The sequence below is a fragment of the Anolis carolinensis genome, chromosome 1 (assembly GCF_035594765.1).
Source record: "Anolis carolinensis isolate JA03-04 chromosome 1, rAnoCar3.1.pri, whole genome shotgun sequence".
Taxonomy (NCBI): domain Eukaryota; kingdom Metazoa; phylum Chordata; class Lepidosauria; order Squamata; family Dactyloidae; genus Anolis; species Anolis carolinensis.
In genome coordinates, this window is record NC_085841.1 from 253919144 (window position 1) to 253925143 (window position 6000).

Genomic DNA, 6000 nt, shown 5'->3' on the forward strand with positions numbered 1-6000 from the left:
AATTGGCCCCAGGAAAGAAATGAAGAAGGGGGACAGAAAAATAAAAGAAAGAATTATGTATGAATTAGAAAATACCATGGTGAAGAAGACTGAGCGTTCTTTTTTTATTTCCTTGTCTTTTTTCTCTTTCTTACTTTTCCATGACCGACCCCAGTTCCCTAGTATTTTTGCTGGTGGTTTTAAAAAAATATTTTTGTGTTTTCGACTCATTTAGACCCCGCGTATTAGTTACCCTTGACTCTTCCCAATTCTATATTTATTTATTTTTCTTTTAACTATATTGTATATAAGAAAACTAATAAAATAATTTATAAAAAAAAAAACTATTCAGAGGCAGTTTGCCTTTGTCTTCCTCTAAGATGGAGAAAATGTGACCTGCCCTGTAAGCTTCCATGGTTGAGTGAAGGTTCAAACCTAGATCTCCAGAGTCAAATCACTACAGCACACTGGACGTCGAAACTCATCATAGAGTTGGAAGAGACCACAAGGGTCATCAAATCCAACCCCCAACCATGTAGGGCAACACAATAAAAGCACCCTTGGGAGATGGCCACCAGTCTCTGCTAAAAAACCTCAAGAGAAGGATACTCCATCATGCTCCCAAGCAGAATATTCCATTGCCAAACAGCTCTTACCATCAGAAAGTTCTTCCTAATGTTTAGCTGGAATGTTTCTTTGCAATTTGAGTCCACTGCTCTGCGTCCTAGCCTCCAGAGCAGGAGAAAACAAACTTGCCCCCTCCTCAGTGTGCATCCTTTCAAGTATTTAAAGATGGCTATCATGTCTCAGTTTTCTTTTCTGCAAGCTAAACATCCCCAGCTCCCTCAGCTGCTCCTCATAGGGCTTAGTTTCCCAACCTTTGATCATTTTGGTTGCCCTTTTCTGGATACGTCAATATCTTACTTGAATTGCAGTCCCCAGAACTGGACACAGTATTCCATATTACCATGACCATACTGGCATAGTGAAGTAGTTTGAACATTGGACTAGGACTCTGGGAGACTGTGATTCATAAATATGTAGTAATGAAAGGGAATAAAGATGGGAGATAGGCTTTGCATCCATGTCAAGATGAGCTGGTGAATATATGAATTAATGGAGGAAGTTCATGCTGTGATGCATTGTACAGGACCTTGTAAGCTTTCAGAGACTTTTAGAGTCATAACCTGGAACACTTTGACATGTTCTACTCATAAAAGATATCAGCAAGAAGATCAGTATGTGATTCCAAGAATAACTATGACATGCAGAGCTTGAAAATAGTACTTGCTGCTTATTGGTGATTTTTTAGAACTCTCCTATCTTTTGGAGTCAGCCGAGCATAGTGGTTTGAGTATTAGACAAAGACTCTGGGAGCCAGGATTCCCTGCTTGACCGTGGAAGCCCACTGGGTGACCTTGGGCAAGTCACACAGCCTTGAAGGAAGGTAATGAAAACATCATCTGAACAAATATTGCCAATAAACCCTCTAATGGGTTTGCCTTAGGACTTGAAAGCACGCAACAGCAAATTATTAATCAAAGCACAGTGGTGATAATATCATTCAGTTCAGTGCGATGTACACAGTTTACAAGTTATGCTTTAGTCATGAATTATACTACATTATCCTGCATTGTACTAAAGAAAGCAGTTTGTTTTCCATATTTTAGGCCTGTTATGGTGGAGAACGATAGTTATAGGTTGAGATTTAATCACAATATGAAGCTTGTGACTAAGAATAAACCTTGGCTTCTTGTAGTTTGCAGCTGGCCAATGAAACTATACAATTGTAGGGAAAAAGCATAAGCAACAAGCCATAACTTGGCTAAATATAGTGTGTAAACCTGACCAGAGAGTTATTCCTTAGATACTCAAAACATTAGAGAGAGAGTCCTAGTAAAGGAAAACGAAACTGCCTCATACTGTAGGACAACACAGAAACAAACACACAGTTAGGAATAGTTACTACAGTAAAGTATCGCTTATAAACGGGCTGACAGAATGTTGGATAAGCAAAATGTTGGATAATAAGGAGAGATTAAGGAAAAGGCTATTAAACAAGAAATTACGTTATGATTTTACAAATTAAGCACCAAAACATGTTTTCCAACAAATTGACAGAAAAAGCAGTTCAATACACAGTAACGTTATGTAGTAATCACTGTATTTATGAATTTAGCACCAAAACATCACAATGTATTGAAAACGTTGACTACAAAAACACTGACTACTAAAAGGCCGATTGCGTTGGATGAACGTTGGATCAGCGAAGGTTGGATAAGCGAGACTCTACTGTATTACTAAATATTGTAATTCCTAAGTGAAACAAATACTACCTATTGATTTGTCTGAATTCCTCTTGAGGAAAATAAGTAAGAATCTGAAATGAACTAGGTATTTATATTTCTTCAAAAGCCCTGCTGACATGGAACATTAGAATGAAGAATACTCTTGGCTTTCCCCCTTTGTTTTTCTTTATCTGTGTCACTTTTCTCCTTTTACTATATTGAAAAGTTCCTATTTTTTAAAGAAGCCAAGGCCCTTCCACACAGCCACATAACCCAGAATATCAAGGCAGAAAATCCCACAATATCTGAATTGAACTGGGTTATCTGAGTCCACACTGCCATATATTCCACATCAAAGAAGAAAATGTGCGATTTTATTCAGCTAAATGGAAGGGGCCCAAGAGTGTACGAGAATAGGGACTGATATTTTTTAACAGGGCTTGGGCCACTTACTAACTTTCAACATGTATGGAATGACAGGTGTAAGTCAGGTGGCACCACCAGTTTTAGCATGGGCATACACACTAGCTCGGTGGTTCTCAACCTGTGGGTCCCCAGATGTTTTGGTCTTCAAATCCCAGAAATCCTAACAGCTAGTAAACTGGCTGGGATTTTTGAGAGTTGTAGGCCCAAACACCTGGGGATCCACAGGTTGAGAACCACTGCTGTAGCTCATAACATAAATACATCTGTTTGTGTGTCGGGTACCATGAGAGACTTTGTTCTTGCATTCTCTGCCACAGATAGTTGTTGGGACAAAACACAAGGGAAGGGGGACAACATGTCATGTGATGTTAAATTGTTGGAGTAAAAGGTCAGGCATGACATTTAAAAACACGCAAACCAGTTTGGCTTCACATGGAGACACTGGGGGTTGTGAACCTTGCAGGAAAGTGCATACTTCTGAATCTAGTACAACTTGAGCATTGCTTAACTGGGAACCCCAAATGCTCCAAAATCTAAATGGCTGGCTGAGACATTTAGATTGTAAAATGGATGCAGTTTGACATGGCGCTTTCAATGCTATGGAAGCATGGGAGATGTAGCTTTGCGAGGTCTTTAGCCTTCTCTGCCAAGGACTGCTGATGCCTCACCAAAATAAAACTCTTAGGATTCCATAGCTATGAGCCTTGGATGTTCAAGTAATTTAGGTAGGTAAAGGTTTTCCCCTGACATTAAGTCTAGTCGTGTCCGACTCTGGGAGTTGGTGCTCATCTCCATTTCTAAGCTGAAGACCTGGTGTTGTCCGTAGACACCTCCAAGGTCATGTGGCTGGCATGACTGCATGGAGCACTTTACCTTCCTGCTGGAATGGTACCTATTTTTCTACTCAATTTACATGTTTCCAAACTGCTAGGTTGACAGAAGCTGAGGCTAACAGCGGGAGCTCACCCCACTCCCCAGATTCAAACCACCAACCTTTTGTTCAGCAGCTCAGCAGTTTAATCTGCTGCGCCACCGGGGTCACCTACATTAATTCTACAGTGAATACACATCCGGGGGTACCTTCGCTTCAATGTTCACGAACTTTGTTTTATGCACATTTTCTGGTCAAATACTATGTACAAAATACCTCCATGCTATTTGTAGAAGGGTTTCTATGACACCTAAAGGGCTTTGGTATTTAGACTTGGTCCCAGGTCTCAAATGACATAGATGCAAATATTCCAAAATCCAAAACATTGCTGGTTCCAGAGCAATCTGGAGAAGGGACACTCCACCCGAATTGTCTAGACAGAGGCATGCTAATTATACCCAAAGCAGGGGAGCTTGCCTGACTCTCTGGGCCTAATACAGGGGCAGAAAAGAAAATAGGTCATGGGGAATATCTGCTGAACGAATGCCCTTTGGCACTACTTTCATTGTCAGTACTGTGGAAACATGAGATTTGTAGTTTGGTGCACTCTTGGGCAACGAAGGCCAGAGACCTTGCAAAACTACATCTCCCATGATTTCAAAGCGCTGAGTCTTGGCAGTTAAAACCCTGTCAAACAGCATTCATTCTACAGTGTAGATGCCCCCTGTGTCTTGATCCAACACTCTTGTTGTTGGGTTGCTGTGAGTTTTCCAAGCTGTATGGCCATGTTCCAGAAGCATTCTCTCCTGACATTTTGCCAACATCTAAGGCTGGCATCCTCAGAGGTTGTGAGATAGGCGAGTGGGGTTTATATATCTGTGAAATGTCCAGGGTGGGAGAAAGAACTCTTATCTGCTTGAGGCAAGTATGAATGTTATGATTAGCCACCTTGATTGGCAATGAATGGCCTTGCAGCTTCAAAACCTGGCTGCTTCCTGCCTGGGAGAATCCTGTTAGCTGTCCCTGATTGCTTTCTGTCTGGAATTCCTGTTTTCAGAGTGTTGTTCTTTGTTACTGTCCTGATTTTAGAGGTCTTTAAAAAAACTGGTAGCCAGATTTTCATTTTCATGAGAAAAAAAAACCCCAGTAGGCCCTGCTATGTTTTCTGTTTAAACTGGATGATCCGGAACCTATTATAATTTTTACTTTTTAATTATTATTATTTCATTGTTTTCTGTAGTTTTAATGTTTTAATTTATTGTTCTGTGTTTTAACTTGTGTTGTTGGGCTTGTCCCCATGTGAGCCGCCCCAAGTCCCTTTGGGGAGATGGAGGCGGCATATAAAAATAAATTATTGTTATTATTATTATGTCCAAAGCTATGACAATCTATGGCTAGACACCTACCATGACTCTGAGGCAGAGGAGTTCTGACACTACAACTTCCAGGATTCCATGGCGTTGGGCCATGGCAGTCCAAGCGGTGCCAAACTGCGTTAATTCTACAGTGTGGATCAGGCATGGACCAACTTGGGGCCCTCCAAGTGTTTTGGACTCCAGCTCCCACAATTCCTAACAGCTGGCTGTTAGGAATTGTGGGAGTTGGGAGTCCAAAACACTTGGAGGGCCCAAGTTGGCCCATGCCTGATGTAGTGGCATGCAGCAACCCGTATCTGCGGGATGACACGGGTGTTGCCTGCCGTAACGCATTCCCACGGCCTCCCCGCGTACATTCCTTTCTACCTTGTGCTTGCTGGGCCCAAACTCTCCTCCTCTTCCTCCATTATCCCCCCGCCACCCCCTCTTTCCAAGCTGTTTCCCCCTTCTCTTCCCCTTCCCCTTCCCTTTCCCCGGCCGGCTACTCACTCTTCCTCCGCCATCTTCACCTCCTCCCCGTCTCCGCCTGAGGGACGAATCGCCTTCTCGGCTGAAGCGATCTCCTCCTCCTCCTCCAGAGATTCCCAAGCGTCAGTCCGCCTGCTCGTTTCGGACTTCAACTCCCAGAAGCCTCAGCCGCCGTGGCCAACGTTCTGGAATTCTGGGAAATGAAGTTCAAAACACCTGGCGTTTGGGAAACACTCCTTAAAGGCGCCGCATCCCACCTGACCTTGGTCAGAATTTGGTGGGCAACCCACCCATCAATCCCTGGTTGCTGCGAGCTTTATTTCAGAGGAAAGAAGTGGCAGCACCCCTTCTGAGTATGTCTTGCCTTATGAGACTGTGTTGTCGAAGGCTTTCATGGCCGGAATCATTGGGTTACTGTGAGTTTTCCGAGCTATATGGCCATGTTCCAGAAGCATTCTCTCCAAGGTGGAAGAAAGAAATTTTGTCTCCTGGAAGTGTGAATGTTGCTATTAATCAATGTGATTGGCATTGAAAAAACTTGAAACAATCAGGGCCAGCTAACACTTCCCAACAAAGGATTCCCTCAGGCAGG

General features: G+C 42.7%; 1 protein-coding gene across 2 annotated transcripts in view; it reads right to left on the reverse strand.

The window, feature by feature from the left end:
* Window positions 1–5580, reverse strand: part of insig2 (insulin induced gene 2) — a 33221-nt gene extending 27641 nt beyond the window's left edge. The window contains exon 1 of one of the 2 annotated variants that reach the window (XM_003214891.4): window positions 5430–5580. The gene's annotated coding sequence lies outside the window, so the exon portion shown is untranslated. The remainder of the gene's footprint in view (window positions 1–5429) is intronic. The other variant, XM_016993945.2, reaches the window with a different exon arrangement.
* Window positions 5581–6000: the final 420 nt, after the last annotated feature.